At 37.0% G+C, this 22,875-nt stretch overlaps 1 long non-coding RNA gene across 1 annotated transcript; it reads left to right on the top strand.

The window, feature by feature from the left end:
- The first annotated feature begins 8,244 nt into the window (after positions 1-8,244).
- LOC122178391 lies at positions 8,245-21,700 on the top strand. The gene is made up of 3 exons (XR_006178307.1): positions 8,245-8,328; positions 8,554-8,625; positions 21,302-21,700. It is a non-coding gene; the product is annotated as an uncharacterized LOC122178391 (long non-coding RNA).
- Positions 21,701-22,875: the final 1,175 nt, after the last annotated feature.

Genomic DNA, 22,875 nt, shown 5'->3' with positions numbered 1-22,875 from the left:
CAGGTTCTTGGCAATACCAGGCAAAGCATTCACAGGTAAAACAATAGTCAGACACAGAAAGAAGAGTTGAACTCACCCATCTGTCAAAAGCACTCTCTGGTCATGCAGCACTCCTCAGCAAGCAGCCTAGGCTCAAGTGATGCTCTTGCTTCAGTGGCTGGCCCTTCTATGAGCCTAGGCTGGCTCCATTCTGCGTTCACCACTTCTGATCATCATGCAAACAATTTGCCTGTGCTCCCTGAGCCAGCCACACTCCTTCACCAGGTGTTCAATCTCCAGTTCAGCCTATGACTGAATATTTCCCCTACAGTACACATATATAAAAAGATTAATCAGAGATTATGCACAGATCTTCAGCCATTATGATGCATGTTAAGTGAAGCAATAATTTATTTTCTACCAAGGAAATCCCAATTTGCTTAATCTTTCAAAAGTGAAACTAGAACTCAACTATATAGAAGAAGGACAACAAATACCTACTGCATGATGAGAGGAATATTCTCACTATGATATTTTCCTAATAGTCACCTAGGAACCCATCGAAATGTATGTGAAAATGTTATGTCAGAAGCACTAAGAAAACAAACATAAAGCTCCTTATATGTAAATCATTTTCCAAGAGAAGCATATCAAATTATCTTGCAAGTAACATTTAGAAATCCAATTATCTGTATGAATTAAAATGATTTACTAAGATGATAAAAGATTATAGCTACAAGAATAAAGCTGGCTAATTGTGTTTGGAAGAGCTTTTTAAAAGTCAGAGAACTAAGAAAACCATTTTAAGACTTGAAAACTAATTGTTTTTATGAAATATAACACATCAGCTGTAACTACATCTCTTTGTTGTCATTTTTGTGGTTTTTCTTTTTTTTTTTTTTTTAATTTAAATATATATTTAACCTTTTCTATTTCCTGCTGCAGAATCAAATGTCCACAAATGCAGCCTGGGGAATTAACTGACTAATTATTTAGTGAAAGCAGTAAAATAGTGTGTGGATAGAGTATCATCAAATGGATGCAGTAAGCAGCTTTAAAAATGGGACTATTTTTATTTAAGTTTTATTGCATTTAGTTTTCTATTTGAAGTGCACAAAGTACAATATGTTCAGACAGAATGTCATTCTAAAGCAGACAATAGCTTTTTAATAATTCATTCTCTATCAGAAGAACTCAAGATCAAATCTGACTCTATTTTCCAGATTACGGATATATTTCATGGACTCTACATACCTGCTATTCATTCACCATTTTATGCTTTCTGGAAAGGTGGAATGATAGGAAAAGAACAGGAGAAGAATGCATAACAGGAAGTATTAGAAATGCAGTGTTTACTTGTAATTTAACATGGCAACATGGCTGAGCACTAGACAGTATTTCATTCACTCCCCCACTTCCCAGTGGGATGGGAGACAGAAATGGAAAAAAAAAAAAAAACAAAAACAGAACATGAGGTTAAGATAAAACTATTTATTAAGATAGAAAAAAGGAAAAGGATAATAGTCATGGCTATATATATGTGTATATAGCAAGTGATGCACAATCCCCCCAACCGATGCCCAGTGAGCCCTCAGGTAGCATGAGAGAGAGCAAGATGAACTTCCACTACTTTCAAAACTCCTTCTGCTTGAGGTTATACAGTATGGGATATTCCTTTGGCCTGTTAAAGTTAGCTGTCTTGATTCTATTCCTTCCCAGCCTTTTGCTGAGAATGGACTTAGCACTGTATGACACTGTTTAGTAGCACCACAAGCATCATTGTGTTAACAATATTGCTTTTCTCCTAGAAGCATAAGATAGCATCATACCAGACACTCTGAGGAGAACAATTTAATCCCAGCTGAAACTTAGACATTACTACACTTGATATCAATATTTTTAGCTTGACTTCTTAATGAAATGAAGCACATGCAATTGTGCCTATAGCTTGTCTAATCCATTAGAGAAACTTTGCATCCAAAGTAACAACAGGTAGCTCCTACCAGTCCTATTAATATATTAAAAAAAAACATTTGGGATGCTCTCTGTTCAGGTAGAGAAAAAGAGACAGAGAGGAAAATGAACAGTTAAGAGAGCACTTAGAGGTACACATAGGAATACAGAACAATGTATACACAACGCTTGTACTAGAACTGCTGCTCATACTGCAAATTATGCTTTAAGATGATGTTGTACCTCCAGAGGCATTTCTTCCAGTGTGAGCATATATGGTGAGATTTACCATTTAGATTCACCATTCACCAAAGATTTAGTCTTTGACGTTATCTGAAAGCTATTTTTCTTGGAAGTAAATCTATCTAATTATGTCTATGCAAAGGTGAAATGAATTACGCTCTGAAGAAAATCACTCTCCATCCTGATAATAGACAACATCTAGATGACTGTTTTATATTTAAGACTTCTGGACAACTGAATTTAGCTGATATAATTATGATATCAAATATTGTAGCTACCAATGAGTGTCTTCTGTTCTCACTCAGTATGGCTGGAAACAGAAGGTCCCCACACTTGCAAGAAGGCAACCAAAGAACCTTGACCTTTTGCCATATTTCCTCAGAAAAGCAAAGAGCATCCTAGACATCTAGTGAATATTTACAAGGGAACATAATGATGACAGATCACCACATTTGATTTCTCTGCTGGTTGCACTGTCAGAAATTACAATGTGGAGTGAAAGATATTTAGCAGTAAAATTAGGAGATCATACAGTTGGCTGGAAATTAAATACCCAGTCTTGTATATGGAGGGAGAATTTTTGTAGGGTGCTGTTCCACATATTTTTCTATTTTCCATAGAAGGGACTGAACACTGGGATGATAAATTTTGCAGCTAGGACAGTCAAATGTAAAGGTTATTCAGAGAATAGCAGAAGGATAACGCCATGTAATGAAGTGTATGTACAGTATAAAGATCAATGAAATGATAGATAAAATTTGATGTCTATATCATTCTATATATCATCTATATCATCAATGAAAAAGAAAGTGTGTAGTTAATAGTTGAACATGCTCAGTAATAGTTCCATTCTGTACTTCTATGGGGACAGTCCTAGAACAGGGACTTTCAGACTTGGGATAAGGCAACAGCTAAGATCAGGGCAGAAAGAGCATAAATAAGAAACAGCAAATCACTTTAAGAAGAAAAATTATGAAGTTTCAGGAGACAAAGAAAATGTTTTTTGATTTTTTTTGTCTACTGAGCAAATCTAATGAAGCTGTGTTACCATTCCATAGAATCTGTGGAGGCCATAAGTACAAATTGGTTATAGTGGTTATTAAATATTAAATGCCCAGCACATGCTTAGCACCTAAAGTCACTCAGAGATTGATTTCTGGAAGCTGAGGGGCCACATCTTGATCTTTTTGGCCTTCTTGTTTCGTGCAAACTTTTCCTACTTACACACTGCTTTTTGCCATCCAAGGCAAGCCTCCAAATTAGATAGAACTTTGGTCTCATCCACTCAGCTATCCTTATGCTCTTTACGTTAATGTAATTGAATTCTATTATCATACATTAAAAGACATCATCTACCCAGACCCATTCACAACAATACTGCAGCTCACCAAAAGCATGTCATCACTTTCCAACATTTATTACTATGACCTATGTCAGATTTCCTACTGCTGAGTACCCAAGTTACTGAAAGTGAAGGCAGTACTACCTGGGAGAGCAAACAAACTAACCTGAACATCTGAAAATCTGCAGGATAAAGAGATTCAGGAATGCTTTAGCTTTCACCTCTGCAAGCTAAGAAACCAATTTTTATGGTTTATAAACTTAGTAGCAGAGTGGGCATTTACATAAACCCCAGGAACCTGCATGAATGGGGACATATCCTTACAAATGTAAGAAATGACAAATGTAAAAATCTATTCTGCCTTTTAAATTTTCAGCTATTTAATCAATAGCTATTTTCCTCTTTTAGTATTTGGCACTGAATTACTAGATACACTTTGCAGTACAGAATTATAATAGAAAGCCTTATGATCAATACCATATTGTCTAAATTGTGAGATTGCTTTGTTACACCTGGTGATCACATCATGCACTGCTATTAGACACTACATTGCTATAACTGCATCTTAAGGCTTCTAAGCATGGTACAAGTTTGAATTTCCTTCTATTTTATGTATTGCAGACAGAATGAAATAATACAAAAAGGGTGAAAGGATTGATCTGGCACATAAATGTGATCAGCAGTGTTCTATGCACTTTTTCACCCCCTACCCCAAAATTGGCATACATACTCTTTTTAATAACCCTGGAGTAGACAAGGTACTGAGGCAATCATAGGTTACCTACATTCTGGAGATTCTCAGTTAAGAAATAGGGACTGAATGTTCCTTTTTTCTTTCTTTCTTTCTTTTTTCTTTTTTCTTTTTTCTTTTTTTTTCTTTCAAGTGAAGAAGAATACCTCGCACGAAGTCACATCATTTCTTTCCTTATCTAATGTTGTCTGTATGTCCATGTGCAGCATATCCAATGAGGCTCCAAACAGCTGGGACCAATCCAAAACACTTACTTACATACCTTCACATGTTCTCTACATCCTCGCAGTGGGGTGTTTCTGTAGATATATTAAATTGTGAGGAGGAAGATACAAATATGACTTGATACATTTCATATGCATTCGCAGTGATGAGGCAATATGCATTTACAGAGTGGCTGTGAAAACGCAAGTTTGGTTCTGATAATTACACCTGTGCCTATGGAGGAGTTCTAATGATAGGGTAGAGTTTTCCATCCTGTTTTTGAAGAAAAACAGAGAACTGGATGACATGCAGCTTGTAATGTCTTGGGAAATATTTTTTAAATAGGTTGTCCTAGCAAAAGTGACAGTGCAGCAGGAACCATACTCCTGCTCTTTATTGTGAATTTCTGCCTGAGATCCCTTATATATTTCCACAAATTACAGATAATAACTTGTTTTGCTTGGTATTCTTGAAATATGCAAGTTGCTTTACTGAGGGGAGCATTACTTGACTCATTTCTGCTTGTGAGGTTTAAAATAGTGTCTGTATTGTTAAATTCTTAACAGCTCCGATAGCAGCAGCTATGAGAAAACATAGCTGTCTTTCAGCTCTGTTCTTTGCACTGATGTATATTTTCCTTATCAACATGGTCAAAATTCAATAGTGAAGCATCTCTGCCTTTTGTTGTGAAATTTAAAAATATGCGGAGTAATGTAACTTTCAGTGTTAATATATCCCAAACTCTTTAAGCTCTCTGAAGTGAACTCTGCACATTGCAGGACAAGGGGAAATGGTTTTATGTTGAGGGAGGGAAGATTTAGGTTGGATGTCAGGGGGAAGTTCTTTACTATGAGAGTGGTGAGGTGCTGGCACAGGCTGCCCAGAGAGGTTGTGGATGCCCCATCCCTGGAGGTGTTCAAGGCCAGGTTGACGTGGCCCTGGGCAGCCTGGTCTAGTATTAAATGTGGAGGTTGGTGGCCCTGCATGTGGCAGGGGGGTTGGAGATTCATGATCCTTGAGGTCCCTTCCAACCCGGGCCATTCTGTGATTCTGTGATTCTGTGATTCTGATGCCAACCTGTCTTTCTCACATGGCTGCATTGGACAGATAGCTGAGGACGAGCCAGAAAATTGAGTTCTGCTTCTTATTCTAGTATGGACCTGCTTTACCACTGCCTTGCTACCCATTATGCCCTTTTACATTAAGTATAAATCCTTCTGCTACTTTCTGCTTCCATGAAAGTATGAGCTATGTCACCTGGATACACTATTTTTAAATAAAAAAAAAATTTACGCAGGTTAGAAGTTCTAAGTCCTGAACTTCATCAGATTTTTGGGACTGGCACCTTGTGAAAGTGAATGCACTGGCATTTATCATTTTTATCGTTTATTATAGTTTTGGTTCTTTATTGTTTTTCTGGAGAAATATTTCCTCGTTGATGCTTGTGTAGTGTTGGAGGCCATATTCTTAGATGGAGTTTCTTAGCATGGGGATAATGTAGATACTGGCATATGAACATTGCAAGATATAATGCAGGATAACTGGATTCTGTTCCAAGACTTTTATGTCTTCTTCTGTCACTTAGCAGCAAGACAAACACATAGGAGAGCAGCATTTTTTCACCAGATACTTTACATCAGACTGCTGAAGCAGTATTTCAGCTTGGAAGCCTACGTTGTGTTTCTAAGATACTTGTCTGATTTTGAAAATCCTCACTGCCTGCTCTGTGATGAGCTGTAACCTGACCAAAGTGTCTCATAAAAGTGTAATATTATTCTTTAATGATGCTCACAAACTTCAATGCCTCTCTTCCTTGCACTTTAAATTCCAACCAATTTTATTTGATTTCAAAGTTTCTAATAAAAGAGCCCATTAGTAATAATGGTCCCTTGAAACATTCAGCTTCAGATTTCACCCAGCTACAGCCTGGCATTGTTACAGATTTGGAGTGCTGCTGAGTAACCGTGCAAAGTGCATTTCTCAGCATCAAATGCCTGAGAGCATCTGATATGGCTCACAAAAGAGGGAATAGAAGTGAGTGAGATTGTTTTAACTCAATTACTCTTAAGGGCAGAATAGGTGCAGGCATCCTTTTTATTGAGGCAATGAGAGAGAGAAAGAGACCCCCTTCCCACCAAAATCTTTGTTGCAATTTAGACTCTTTCATTTTGTCTGCCTATGCAGCTGTAAGAATGAGACATGTCACTCCTTGACTGGGAGCATTAAGCCATGAACGTGTCTGACTTGAGAATAGAGGCAGCCATGCTTCTGAAGGCTAAGAATAGGGAGCTAGTTACTCTGATTTCCAAGTTTGCAACCCAGCTTAAAATACCTGTAGGGACTTGTGAAGTTTGGAAATTTACCACCACAAAGAAAGAGAAAAGGGATGGAAACCAAGCTAGCTTTGGTCGCAGAGATTTTGGGGGAAATATTCCCCTCATCCTGCCAGTGGGAGTCCTACCCTGACTTGTATAGGGTCAGGCTCGCTGCTCAGTGTGCTACTTAATATTTTTACACATAAACTCAGCATGCTGTGCACGTTTTCTGAAATTCTTTTTTTTCTTTACATTTACACAAATGAAGAGAAATTGCCTTCAGATTCCCCTCTCAAAGGCTGCAAATCTACAGCTCTTGAAATCGACCATTGCCACTCAGCTGCATGTGCCATGTCATACTTCTGACAAGAGTCATAGCAACATTGCGAGACATTGGTGTGACACATGGTAGAGTGATGTGTCAACAGTCTGAGTCTGAGCAAGTGTCTGTAGGAATATTTCGTATTCAAGGAGCTAAAAGAAAAAGGAGGTAACTTATTTATATTTTTATTTAACATATTTATGTCCAGATAGCTCAGTGTTTAAATGAAGGGCTTCATCCAGGCAGATGAATCCGTTTTAGATAAGTACTTATGCCTTCGAAATAAAAAGAGAGCTACTCGAATAGAATAAAAGCCTGCTTGGATTAAGACTCAAAGAATGAATCTGGGGAGGTAGTATGCAGAGTCCCCCTATCCCATCACTGATATTTAATTAGAAAATGCAATTAGTGCTGGGGAGGAATGGAGCAGCATGAGCTCTTATGGTTGATCTAACTGTCCATATGGGATTCAAACATGTGAACCCACATCATTTCTAGTTCAGCAGAGGAGTTGCAAATCTGAGGTTTCACACTGATTTAGGTTTACTTATTCAGATATCATTACTAACAATAGATCTAACTTTGCTTGCTGGACATGACTAGCAGGAGACAAACTATTTAAATTCATGGACAAATTAAATGTGTGGGTGTGGATGCCCATTCAGGTCTACATCGCCTGGTGATGTTCTCTGCTGCTCCTTGTTTTCAGTGATATTTCATTCAAATTGTATTGTAGTAATTTAATAATTTAAGCCCATTGTCTCTTGCATCTTCCATACATCTCTATCTATGGCATGCCATCCATAGTGTGATACAATGGTTTTGTTTTTGTTTTTTTCCATATTTTTTCTATGTTTTGGGTAAGGTCTGGGTGTTAATGCTATTTTAATCACATCACAGCTTGTGTACTTTTCATGTTTGTAGTTACTGTCTTTTTATCTCCCTGCTCAGAGTGCCTTTCATACATCAGTGTCAGACTTGCTTAAAGAGCAGTACATGCTGCATGACAGCAGATTACTGATTGCAGTGTCCTTTGTGAAAGCAGCAAATCCTTGCAACCCATGTGACCTCCCTCTGCAACCCCGTGATTTAGTCTTTGACCTTTTTGTATTTCTGTCCCTCCTCCCAGAATGCAAAACTATCACTGATACTGCTGGCAGTGTATGATATAGCTCTCTTTGCTTTGTATTTCTCAACAGGGTTAACTCGTAATTACTAGGTATTATTACCTATCCCTTCTTTATATTTATGAAATCAGTAGTTAGACTTATGAACTGGATAATACTGAAATGAATCTTAAAGTATTATTGAAAACAGAACATGTACCCTCTGTTCAAAAATCTCTGCATATACTTGCACAGAGGGGGAAAAGATACTGGTTCTTTTGAAAAATGAAGATCATGCATTAATGCTGCAACTTCTGTCAACATTATTGCATTTGTAGGTAAACACATCAGAGGCACATCCAACACAAATGGACAAAACTACTGGGTTCAAGGAGAGCGCTGGTCTACAGGTAGGGTAGTCAAAGAGTTTGAGTTCATAATTCCCCTAATGGGTATCTTCGGATGTATTTTTTGAAAAGATTGCATGGGATCTTAAAGAATTTTATAATATTATCCACTTTGATTACAGCATTTCTAAAATAATAAAGAGATCGATTTTCTCAGATTACTCCTGATGATTGATGGTGATAACAGCATTACAGCTACACATGACACATTTTCCATAGGCCAAAAAACTTGTAGACTTCAAAACTAATATCTGATGAAATTTTAAGGACTGAAGAAACCAAATTCCAGACTTTTTTATCAAGGACCAAAGTATCAGAAACTGATTGAAAACTGAAAAGGTATATACTAAGGGGTTGTATATTGCCAGACTGGCAGAACTACAGGGACAGAAAGGAAGTGTTTCAAGAACAAAATAGGGATATAGATATTAACTTCCTGCTAATAGCCATTCTAAAAAACAGTGAAGGGTAAATTAAGTGAGATGTACTCACGTTGATGTGTCAGGTTATGTGACAACATGAGACAAAACAAAATCTAATTCTGTTATGTGCTTTGTGGCCTGCTGTTAGAGCTGAAGATAATGATAATCTAAAAGTCTCTGACAGGTCTGTGCTTGAATGGGAAGAATTTCTTGAGACATTCAAATTGAGCACAAAAAGAACTGGCAGAACTGTGGAATGGGACCTCACTGGAGTTTGCAATCTGAATTTGTTCTCTAAAATTTGAAGAAATCTTTGTAAGGCAGATTCTGCATCAGAAGACACTTCGGTTTTGAAATGCTACCTTTTCATGACTCATAGAAATCATAGAGAAATAGAATGGTTTGGGTTGGAAGGGACCTTAAAGATTATCTAGTTCCCATACCCTGCCATGGGCAGGGCTGCCTCCCACCAGCTCAGCTGCCCAGGGCACCATCCAACCTGGCCTTGAGCGCCTCCGGGGATGGGGCACCACAGCTTCTCTGGGCAGCTGAGCCAGCAATTATCTGTCATGGATGTATAAGCTCACAATAAAATAACATGAGGATTTTTTTTTAATTGGAACTTTCCTTTGAGATGGAGATATCGTACAAGTAACAAATATATTGAATGATTTCTTGCTTTGGTCCCTTCTTTCCTTTCTTTCACTCATACTGATATAGGCCACAGAAGAAGGAAGAAAACTGCATTAGAGATTTAACTGAAACACGTAATACCAGTGATGTCATTTAAAGAATCCATATACACAGCCAAAATGAGTTACTGTCTTGTTTTTCTGTTATGTTTTAGCAGTCCATTCTAAAAACGAGAACTGTCGCCCATCTATTACCTTTAGACAACTTTTGTGCTTTGGACAGCAATATTTTCAAACACAGTGTTTTTTGGACCTTATATACTGCCTCTGGTAGAGAGGCAAAAATACTTAGTGAGAGAGGTAATATTTCAAGATTTTTTATTTGACATATAGAAACTATAATGGTAAGTTTTTATGCTGAAATCTGTGTGATAAAACTTAATAGTATTAGATGGCAGTATGGTTTGCATACCCATTATCTCTGATAGCCCCCTGTGGCCATCCATCATTCTTTCTGACTGACAAACTAGACAGCTGATATCAGCTAATATTAGAAACATATTTGTCTGTTAATAAGTTTTCTTCAATTGTGTTTAGCAGCAGAACAGACAACACAGGCTGACAGTGTACAAACTCACAGGGCTTATCTTAAAAGAAACAGCATTAAAAAGCAGCAATTAATGTAGGAAGTTGCCTTCAAGCATATGCCTGACTGAATTTCTTGAAAGAATTTGAAAAAAATACTGAGTTCAGTGTTACTACTTATAAATAGTTTATGCATGCAGCATTTAAGGCTAAGCAAATATTTCAGCTAAACTCGTAATTGCCTCCAGGAATCCTGTAAAGTACACTATAAAGTCAGACCTCTGGCCTGGATAGGTCTGAACTTTTCAAGCTATCAGTAACATGCCTCCTCTCCCAAAATGTGTGGAAATCTGCACCCCTTCACTGTGCACTTGTCTTTCAAATGTGAAGGAATCTGGGGAAGGCACGTGGAGTGGGCAGAGGCATGTGCAAAGGCAGCAAGGGGGAAGTGGGTGGACAGGGCCAGGGCTGGGGATGGGGAAGTGCACAGAAGAGCCACAGAAGGAATCTGTTGAATTCTGGGAGCCTTCCAGCAAATCCCTGGGCACTTTTGTATCGGAGTGGTCACCATTCTTGGCCAAACTTTAGGAGACAGCTGTATTGCCAGTGGGAAGTCCTAGATTACTTGAACAAAGTAATTGTCCAAGTTTTGCTCATGACACATTTAAGCACAAATCAGCTTTCTACCAACTCCTGTGAAAATTCTATCATCCTCTAGACAATAAAAAATGTAAATGTAAGAGGAATCTTTAAGTGCAGAATTTAACGACTCTGAGTGCAAAATCTTGGCCACATGGAAGACAGTGGCAGCTTTACCATCAAACTCAGAAGACAGAACTATACTTGTAGTTTTGTCAAGAATCTATCATTAATGTCATTGTTTTTAAAATGTCATTTATTTAACTACATTAAATGTGAAAGCTTTCACTGTACAATTGAAAAATAGAGAAAAATGTCCATTAAGGCCAAATAGTCATATTTCACATATGGCCTAGAGGTAAATCCTTCAAGAGGGTGATATTTAATAATGTTTAGAATAAATTATTTTTTGGAAAATCTATCTGATACAGGATCCTTCAGCAAATCATTTCAGCATTGTATCCAGAATATTCTTACTTTCACTCAGCTTGAAAGCCTTAGATGTAAAGAGCCAAGACAAAGATGAGTATCTCAAATTTATTGGCATGATCTCATACATAAGGTCTGATCTGGCAAATTGCTTATGCCTATTATCAACCTCAGGCATGTTAATTGTCTTAGCAACCTCATGTCTGGCTGAAAGGAAGAGTTAGGCAGTTTAAGACGCAGACTGATTTGCAAAAATAATAGCCTCTTAGCATGCCATGTTTCATTAGGTTGAAATATATAAATAAATAAATGGAAGTAGGAAAAAACATTGGAGAACTTCAGCTCATAAAGTGAAAATACAATCAAAAAAGTATTTAAACAGTACCATTCAAAGGATAAAACACAATTAATAAGTGACATTTAGACAAAGATACTTTCATCCACTGTAAATATTTGTATAAATTTTATTACTAAAACCACAAGAAGAAATGCAATTAGTAAAGATATCTGGATGGTATGTCAGAAAGAACAAAGAATTGTTATTTTTGCTCTTTCCTGCCCCTCCCAGATTAAATTCCAGTCACCTGTTTCAGAATAGTAGATCTAGCTCATTTCACTTTATCCCTCAAGGTCCTGTTCTATTAAGAAAAAAAGAAATTTTACTCCAGAGCCTGACAGTACCATTCTTTATGTGGCCTTAACACTTGGTGTTCAATCATGTACAAAATCTCCTTCCTGACATGGGACTTTGAGGCTTTGCCAGCTTTGGGAGGAAGCCGCAAGGATTAGGCATCAAACATGGATCTCAAAATCTGTCATTTTATCCTTCCTTCTTTTGCAGGAAAATGTGCACTTTATACAAGTTATTGTCCATCATAATACAGCCAGATATAGAAAAGAATTGCCCACAGCTGATGTATTCAGGAGCAGCTTTTTGGAAATGCTGTGCAGAGATTTTGGTTTTCTCTGAAGTTAGTACTGAGGAAGATAAGGCACAATATACTTCTTCTTTTCTTTTTTTCTGTGAAAAACTTTAAATGTCATTATTAGCCATAACCTTTTTGAATCCCTCTTATTCCTACACAGAAAGGTATTCTTTCTGACAGCATATTTAACTCTAAGAAGCAGTGCGCGCAATCTCTTTATGTTGCGTTGAAAGTAATTACGGGGCATATAATGAATTCTCCTTTATGTCTCTAAGCAGATGGGTTCCCATTATCAGGGTTTCAGAACAAGCTGATTGTGTTAAGGTGTTGTGTCACATCTAATTCCAAGAGTCAGGGGGGAAAATAACCTCATTTATTACAATCAGGCAAAGTAAGAGAAGTTCATTATCTCATGCTTATTGTCTGTACCTGTTTTTTACCCCACTGGAATGAAGGTGAGATTACAATGCTCTGAAAGCTGGTAGGGAGAGGACATGCAATTTAAAATGGATTTATGTTTGCTTGTCACTCTTCCTTGGAGCTTATAGGGGCAGCTGTACAGGAGCAGAAAGAATTTCAAACACTCAAAAGTCATCACTGATTTATTTGCCTAAGTTCTGACTGTAAAAATCATATGTTGACAATGATTTATATCGGATGTGGTCCACATTTATGCCTAGTAAAATTTAACTGATCTCAGTAGAATTGAAACAATAATGTGTGTAACTTAATGGCTTTCCTTCTGGGGAAGTTCAGGGAATTCTAGCACAGCTTTATGAGAATCAGTTGATAAGCAGCTATACTGATAGCTACATAGACACTGAGTGATTGGAGCAGTGCTCTGAAGAACTGACAGGCAGAGAAAGGTAAACAGTTGTGGCAGCCCACTGCTCCAAATACACTCCTTGTCTCCCCTAGAGAAGGCACAACTTTAGACAAAGCAATTTAAAGATCAATCTGGTTGAACCAATGCAATCTGCTAATGCATGTACATTTAAATTAGCTAAATTGACACAGGCAACATTACAATCGATTTGAGCGTGTCTACCTTAGGCTTAGCCTTAGCTCAAGATAGATCCAAGCTAAAATAACATCAGTTGTACCTATATTGTTGCAACTTTCCAGCATGAACAAAGACCCCACCCTGGGATTGGCAGGAATTTAATAAACTTGAGGAAGATGATTTTAGATTGTTTTACATATTTATCCACACTAAGTTTATGTGGTCTATTAGAGCACAACACTGAGGTCAGTTGTGAGATCCAACAGATCCTTTATAAAACAGAAGCTTAAGGATGGGGTTCAACAATTTGCACTCAGACTTTTAAATTAATGGTCCAATTTTCAAGTATTGTGATCAGTCCTTGGGTGACATCAAGGTGACTGTGAGTGCTCAGCACTTCTGAAAGGCTTATATGAATGTTCAAACCACATAACTTCTTTAGGGGCTCAGCTGTGCATTAAAGAGGATATTCTTTTTTTACAGAAGTTTTGGATGAAAGATGCGTTCCTTTTTTTTCTTTTTTCTTCCTGCATTGTAGTTCCTTTGCATATAACCACTGTCTCATTTTAAAACAATTATTTTAACTGTTCTTAAAAAAAGAACTCTAAATATATTCTCCAAATTTTATTTCTTTTGGCATTTGATATACATGGAAGCTAAACAATACGCAGTTTAGCAAGCTGTATATTTTTGTACACCCATTCTCAGCTGCAGTCATCACTTTGCTGACAACCATCTGTGTCAACCTGCTTTTTCCTTCCCTTTTTGCTCAGCTGAAATGAAAATAAATTGACAGAAACAACTTTTGCAGGGAAAGTGCAAAAAAAGTTAAAGGAATTGTAGGGCATGTCTAGGTATCTGCAAGCACTTTTTTTTTTAATGCTATGTTTTATTTGCATACAAAATTAAATAACTATTTAAAATCAAAAAAGGAGATGCAAGTACAGCTTGTTTTTTTACAAGGCAAAAAGCCATTGTCAGCCCACATGATCCAGAAGAGTACTTTTTCACCGCTGAGCATCAAAAGGTGAGGACTGTTGAGAGGACTGTAGAATGCCACTGGGAAATAGTAGTAGAAAAGGGTTTGAAGAACCAGATCAGCTTAAGAAACATCCTTTCTGCACAGTCTTCTTCCTCAGATTGTACTTTTCTCTGTGTTCCCAAGCTCCTCTTAGCCTAGTCTCACCTTCTGTTTGGATTTCCCTTGTAAAGATATTTCTCTTTCAGGTATTGGAAAAAAAAAGGACACAAAGGAGGATGCTGAAAAGTTGCCCTGAGGCTTGAAATCAAGCCAGGCTTCTTAGAACATCAGTTTGGTTTCAGAGATGCTTTCTGAGGACAACTGAAAAATCTATTCGTGACTTGGAGAGTTGTATTTTATCCAGCTATACCAGGTTTTAAGATAACAGTGCCTATTATAAATATTTTTCAAATCTCGTTCTTATAACCATAGGCAGTAATGGTGAGTCCTTCACACTGAATCAGCCAAGCAGAAAGTAGCTTACTGGAGCTAATTGGACACTGCATCAGAGTTGTTTGCATAAAAGAGCAGAACTAAGATTCTATAAGCTAGCCAGAAATATAAAATCATTGCAATTTTTCAACAGGCATACACTTGTTACTATCTAGAATGATGTTCTGGCTCTTTTTAATTAAGTGGGAATTTTGCCAGTGATTTCAGAGACATATTCCTGTGCTCGCTTTCCTTTTATACTCACGCTGTATCCCTGCATTGTCTATCTGAAATATTCTTTCTAGTCTATTAGAACCTTGTCAAACCTCTACCAAATCTTGGAACTGTGTATAGTCACTGTTTCACAGTCTGCAGCAGTGACTTTTCCATCATAAGGGAGCATTGCACATGGCAGTTATGTTAGTCCATATCAGAGATGTTCAGTATCAATTCAGAAATGTGTTTAGTATCTATTATTGTAATCTAGCTACAACTACACTTAGAAATCTATACATTAAATCTCCATATGTTTTTGACAGAATTTTCTAAAATATTCTAGTTGCTTTTTCTACCATAGAAAATTTCATCCTCTTGAAGGAGAAACAGAACACTGAACTATAGTCACACTTGTCTGCCTCAGGGTGGCTTAGTCAATTTTGTTTAAACTTCAGACTTGGTGCTAAGTGGAACTCAGGAGTTTCAAGTGGTTTTGAGTCATTAACAACCAAAGAAATCTGTGCATTAGAGAGCAACTTTCTCTAACTCAGCTACCATTAAGGTAATAAGACATGGCATATCTTAATCTGGCTATAATTTACATGGGTCAAATGGCAAGGTGTGTGTGAGCTCAAGGCCAACTCCAACACTTTGTCAATAGATAGAATTACCATTAAAGTCTGTGGCAGACTTTATGAAGCAAGGCTTAGAACCAGTATAAGCATAATTAAAAAGCAAAAGAAAAAAAACACCATCGAAACCTCAAAGCAGAAGTTCTCCACGTCTCTACTAAAAGCAATATAATATCACTTGTATTTTTAACCAGGAGGAGTCTAATGCTCTGAGTCAAACTAGAACTTTTTCCGTTTTTTTTCCTCTTTGTACCCTCAGCACTCATACAATTTATATATTAAAAAATAAATCTGTGTGAAAAAATGAAAACAATCTTTTTAAAAAGGAACAGTGACTGAGAAGTTGTAGGTAGTAGCACAGAAGTTGGCAATGCTGTCTCACTGGGTCAAATCATGGGAGATATTCCACTTCATGGGGCTTTGGTAGAAAATATAGTCGCTCAGCAGCTGTCACTTTCTTATTACTGGCTTTATGACGAGATGTAGCATTAATGGAGGATAGGGAATGGGACAATTTGCTTAGCTATGGTGGGACTGAAAGAAGTCAGTGCTATTTGCATTTTTGACTGAAAAATGGGATACAGTGATGTTAAGGAATGGGTCCGACATATAAACAAATAGTCACAAACAACAGACCCTTTAATTGAAAGGCTTGCTTTTGTTTTCATCCTGGAAGTCTAAAACAATGATCATTCGCAATCAAATATAGAACCTAACTTTAGTCAGCTGGGATATTTTCAAGAGTCAACTGGCTGACGAATGTCAATATGCAGTGACATGAGATGCCAACAACCTTCAGCTCAACTTTTGTCATTCATCTTTTTGCCAAATTCATATTAAAAAGGGATGCAAAAAATGAGTTAAGCATAAAAATTACAGAAACATACAGTACTAGTTGCAAAATGTAACATACCAAGGCAACTTTTATTTTGATTTTCTTTTATCATTGCACTGTTTTCTTCCATATAAGTTTTTTTCAGCATGGTAAATATGCATGGATACACTTAATATACTTCAAACTCTGTTACCTGGGTTACATTCTTGTTACTAAGAATAGCCTTATTACTTCATGGTGAGTCCCTGAGAACTTCCATATCGTAATTGCTGTGAGGGAAATCCCTGCTGTGGTGTTCTGTGCTCAGCACATCTGGTTCACATTTTTCTGGCATTCTGAAAAGATAACATCATAAGGTGGCTGAAAATGCACATGGCAGAGAAAATGCATTAAGATGACATTTACATAATTATTTCAAGAGCGTTCTAGGAAGCAAAACTGCAGGAAGGAAAGCAGGTCAAATGTTTAAAATATTGAAAGGGTAAAAAGGACAGCACAGTTTGGTGCAGGTGGACTGCAATCCAGCAAAGCACATTTAAAACACATGCTGGGGAGGAAGCCACTTGCTGCTAAAAGCTTCAAAGAGCAGTTCCAAAGCACATCACTTAACCAGACTCCCATAAGAGCCATCAAATAATTAAGAAAAAAAATCTCAGAGGTAAATCTTTCATGTATTTCTTTTACTTCCCTTTTTTATGGATTTTTCTTGTAAAACAATATTATTTTCTTTTGACATAAATTACTTTGAAGGAAGCTGAAGGTTTTACACTGAAAATACAGATCTGAAAAAAAAGTTTATCCATCAAAAAATTCATATTGCCTTGCTTAACCACTGGAACTTACATTCACAAATGTTCATTAATTACTGAATTTTTAATTAGGCAGCTAAGGTACCGGAAGAGCTGAATAAGGGACCCTGTCAGTCATCAATGTTCTTTCTTAGTACTTTAGAAAAAAAAAACAGTTAATATATTTCAGAGAATAAATGCAATGTTGTGGCAATTGCAATCCTGTTATCTATTTCAGACAGAACAGTAGAGGGGCCAGTAGAAATTTCCCTTAAAAAATAGCAATCTGGCAATGGCAAGCCACTTAGCATTAACAAACTTATATTTTCGAGCATGTTACTTGTTTGGCTTGTTAATATCAGTGTGATATATTGACCTTCAAAAAGCATTTGACACTACATCAAATTACACAGAAATGAAGGAATCAGGGTGGAGCAGAATCAATGGTTAAAATAACTACTTTGAAAATGTCAATTTGTTCAGCTTCAAAATGCGATTGTAGTCAGGCACTGCTTGACCAGGCGGATTTTCCAGCTGAGAGAGAATGGACTCTTGATCTGCATGATTTCATCCTTTTTTCTTTTTTTTTTTTTTAAGTCAGTTCGTGGATTCAAACAAAATCTTGGGTAAAACATTGTTCAAAGAAAAGAAGAAATTAACCTGATCTATATGGAGAATGGTATTTTGATAGTAAGGTCTTCAGCAATCTATGATGAAATATAAGCGCTGAAAATTGGAAGCGATCAAACTGAATGAAAATAAGTTGAGTCTCATTGCAGGTTTTTGTCCCTTAAAGAGGCTGGGCTTTTCATGGCTGGATCTCGTGCTAGCCCATGTGGTGGGTGATTGCGTACCAAACAAGCTGCTCTTTTCTAAGGGATAGCTAAAGGGTTGCCTCAGAACTGTCAAAGACTATCAGGCACACAAATAATCTTGAAGATAATCTTGAATCTTGGAGATATTTTTACAAAGAGGGTATGTTCAGCTGATGATTCTTATTTTGCCCTGGAGGGAGGCTGTTTATCTGTATTGTAAATGTGGTGTATTTTTTTTTTTTTTGTTTTTTGTTTTTTGTTTTGTGGAGATGAATGCTGTGGGTACAGACAATCTAAATATGGAATATTACAGACCACACAATGACAAAAATGTTTTTTGTTTCTTGGCGGCAGTAATTCCAAATCTATACTGTAAGTTACAATTAAGATGCTTTAAATTCAGCAAAGTTGACACGGCCTAAAATCTCACTAAGTCAGCAAAGCAATTGGAAGAATTTTTACAACTTCTGTTTATTGCAGAATCAGAAAAAATAGCAAAAGCCAATATTAAAGCAGTATTTTCTGTCTACATAATGGTTCTTGTAGCTGTTACTTGCTACCTTTTTGTCTGTTAAAATAATTTCAGGAGTTTCTTTCAAATGCTCCTCTACAATTACTTTTGTTTCCACCTTTTTAATGGAAATGGAAGTATATGATCCCGTGATAGTTATATAATAGCACTACTCTTTTATTTGCTTAGTGCTCTCTAGTAACTGCTGCTTTTCCAGTATGTTAGATAATGCACAGTGATTCAGTGATTTCCACCCAGAGGCTGCACTTGCTTTCAGTGGCGTTTGACCAAATGAACACAGTGGAGTCATTTGCTGTTGCAAGAATCCATGGCATTTCTCAAGTTCTCACAGAATCATTCTTTAGTTAAAGCTTATTAATGGCTTTTGAATTGCACTACAGATCCTACATAATTCCAGACGTATTTTATCCATGCCATCCCTCTGAGACATTATGCAATATAAATAGTTTTGTTTTTGGAATAGTTTGCAACTATTCCTTTTTTTATTTCCCACCTCTTCCCCCCCAGTGTTATCCTATGTTTAAATTTCCATTTTTATTAATCCGAGAAGCTAATCAGTCACATCACCTGCCATATTTTTCACAAAAATCTATTTGCAAATTTTTATTTCTACAGTGATATATTTTTGTACCTGACTCAGCTATCCCTTTTTGAATGTCATTTGTCCAGCAAGGTAAGCAAGTCATTAAAACATAACAACAATGTGTGGGTCACTTGGAAGTTGTTTTCCAGTGGTCTGTAAGAAACAGATTTTTATGTGTTTTATCTAGATGAGAAAAGGAAAATGGTGAAGGATCTCTGAGAAGAAAATATCTTCTGTTAACAACTAGTAGGAATGCAGGGGAGACTATGAAGGTGAACTCTTTGCACGTGTGAGATATAAGGCAATGCTTGAAACTAAGAAAGAGATTATGTGGTACACATGACCCTAATGAAGAGAGGTGTAGGCTGACTGCAGGCACAGGGTGGCACAGATAGTCCTGGTGGGATCTTCTGTCAGATTTGGGCAGCCACACAGCCTGGCTGGCGATCCTTCTACAGCCAGCTCTCCTGCCACCTCTTTATGAAAATGCTGAAAATTTGATTGCTTTCTAGGAAAATGTTACAAGGCCTTGCATGATAACAGTTCTGAACTGTATCAAAGTATAATTCTAAATCTGTGGTAATGAGTCTGGTCTCTTGGGTCCCATCCTCAGGAACCTCTGTGCAATTATTTTTGGTATGTGCATCTCTATTGTTCATGGTACATTGCCCAAATCAGAAGTGCAGCAAAAAGAAGGCATCTGATTCAGCATAAATGCTTAATATCTAACAACATCCAGTATACTTCAAAGGCCTAGACTGAACATGAAGTCAATACCATTTAGTTTAATGTACCATACAAATCCACTTAGGAGAAAAATATTAGAGAAAAATGGAAGGAGTTTCATTTCTCCATGTACTTCTTGAGAAAAAGCATATGTGCTCCTTATGGAACCTGTGTTCTTTAAGGTACTTCTGAATCTTTGATTTTTGTGAACAAGAAAATTTTCACAGAAATGAGTCCACAGAATTACTAATAATGTCATTTCAGGAAATTTTTGAGCACAAGAATATATTCAGCTGCAGTAAGACCTGAGAGATTTATAAGTGCCTGAAAAACATAATGAGAAGAATTCTACATATATATATATGTATATATATATATAATGATGAATCATAATTCTGAGCTTTGTATGGACCCTAAACATGTTTGATTGGTATCATATAGTGCCATTGTGATTCCTCAAGTCACTCAAGCTTGTTATAGTCTCAGGTAACTATGGAAGAGTTGAGGTATTTGGTCAAAATTACTTCAGCTGTGTGCACAGTACAGCTTTGCTTAAATCCAGTAGCAGCTTCTTCAGTATTTGCTCTGAAGTACCCTTCACCTGGGAGAGTGAGCCACATGACAGCTGAAATGTTTTGCTTAGGATAAAGAAAGGATGAGATCTTGATTCTGTCAATAACAGATAGCATGAAAAAATTACTCACAGTACTTTTAGTTGCCTGGCCCTTTGTTTACTTATAATGCCCTCTATGAAAAATGGTACCTCTCTGGAAATATTAAGATATCTAGGCTTATGATGGTAGGTTGCTAAGGTAACAATTTGCTATTTCATTGAAAAGCTGGCTCCTCAATCAATGGCAGTATCATATCAGTATCTGTATGCATGTTATGATAACTTTCTGCAGATTTGCTGTGTAAAAGGGTATGAACTTAGTACACTTGAAAAGACAGAAAATTAGTGCTATTATTTTAGACACCTTCAGAACAGACATTTTTGGGGAACCACTGGAACTATAAGGAGAAAAAAGGGATCACTGAATATAATATTGTCACAATATTTCTTTAAATCATCAGACAGATTGATATTTCAAACTGAACTGGGAAAAGTATGTCCACTTAGATGCTGGGATGTTGTTCCCAGCTATTCATCTAATCAACAATTGCTGTATTTCTGACATGAAGGGGAGCAAATTGTCCTGGATGTTTTATGATTTTTTGTTTTGTTTTATTTACTGCAGTTTATTTCAGATCTTAGGTAAGTAAGTAGGAAAAACACTTCCTTTCTTCCACCTCTAACCAGCTTTTAGAATAATTTACATGAGCAAATTCTGATGGTGGATCTTCTTGCTTTTCCAAAGATCTTGATATATACTTGAAAGAAAAATAATCCCGATTGAATAATTGTTCTTCATTACCCTCTACATAATCCTTGCCCTGTAATGCAAGTATTATTGTATTTCCAGCACCCTCAGAAATGATTGCTGTTTGAAGTATATATCCACTGAGCTGTTCAGAGGATCTGCAGAAAATTGAAGTGGAGGTTCAAGAGTCAAAGAGCTCTGATTACAGACGGTCCCCAAGAAAGATGGCATGAGAAGAAGTCTGCATTTTTCTTAAAAACACCAGAATTGTAATTAGTTTCATTTCCTTAGCTCAACAGCTAGCATTTGATCTCTGATAAAACCTCTAGTTATTATTTACCATGCTGGGTTAAAGCAAATTGCTTGGATTTAATTCTATATATACTCACTGTCTTCATATAATTGAATGAAAAGTCAGTAAGGGAATATTTATAATCTGTAAGTGATACCTAATTAACAACAAAAGCTCTTGTCAAGATAATCACCAGGGGGTTTTCAAACTGTTAGGATACTCATAAGAAATATAAATAAACTAGAGAAAATGGCAACAAACTAAAGCAACTGTGTTGTGCTGTGTCAATATTACGTGGGCTCCAAATGTAACCATGTTTACTGTTGAGACAAAGACAGAGGAGAGAACCAAAACCAAACAGAAACACGATAAAAGGCAGGGTATGTTACAGCAAGCCATTGCTCTGTTTAGTCTAACATCTTGACTCCAACAGAAGAGATAGTGGAAATGCCTATTGAATAATTTAAGGTATCTATTTTTCATGAGAGAGATTTTCTCAAACTAAATTTCTATGAAACATTGCCCTACAGAAGATAGGACCAGTGAATTTAGAGATACAGCTGGGGAAGCCTGAGTGGAAACTCAAAGTTATGATGGGAGATGAAGCTACATACTGGAGGCAAGATGTTCTGGTCTCCCTTGCTGAACTCAGGGCACCGTGATGTGGATTACCGTGTTTTAATGAGAGTGGTTGGTCAAAACAGATGGAGAGGTTGATTACAAAATTATTTTTTAAATAAAGTTGAGAAACAGTTTGCTCCACAAAGAGGCAAGGAGGAAGAAAAGGGAAACAAAGGAGAACTAATGGAAGCTGTTCCCATTTATTGAGACTCTGATGGAGGGGGAGACCCCAGAGAGCAGGAGGCAGGTTTCTGTATGTGGCTGTGCAGATAGTAAAATGGGAGATAATACCTGAGTATTTGACTCGGGGCATCTTAGAGAACGATGATTCAGGCTGGCAGTGCATCAGGATGCTTCTTTCTCACCATTCTTGTTACATGAAGAGCAAAAACCACAAAAGTACAAGTAAGAGGAAAATGTTTTGCAAAGCTAAAACATTCTGTGAAAGGTGATTCAAGACTCTGCTTATCCTGTACAGCAAAAAATCTCCCACTGCCAGCTCTTCTCTCTAGACCTAATAACATAGCACAAAGCAACAAACAAATGTTGCATTATTTGCTTTCAACAGAGAGCATCAGCTGGGCTGTAAAACATCACTGTGATGCATTCAAAATCAAAAGTACTGTGAAGTATGCACACTATTATTTTTAACCAGGAAAACAGTAAAACAGAGACATGAAAGAAGAGCTACAGATCTCAGTATGTTCTTTATGTTTGTTGCAATGCATTCTGCTCCTGGGTATAGGCAAGGTACAGTATAACA

The sequence above is a fragment of the Lagopus leucura genome, unplaced genomic scaffold (assembly GCF_019238085.1).
Source record: "Lagopus leucura isolate 7727_CA_CO unplaced genomic scaffold, USGS_WTPT01 Super-Scaffold_100001, whole genome shotgun sequence".
Taxonomy (NCBI): Eukaryota; Metazoa; Chordata; class Aves; order Galliformes; family Phasianidae; genus Lagopus; species Lagopus leucura.
This window is presented reverse-complemented; position numbering and strand designations above follow the sequence as displayed.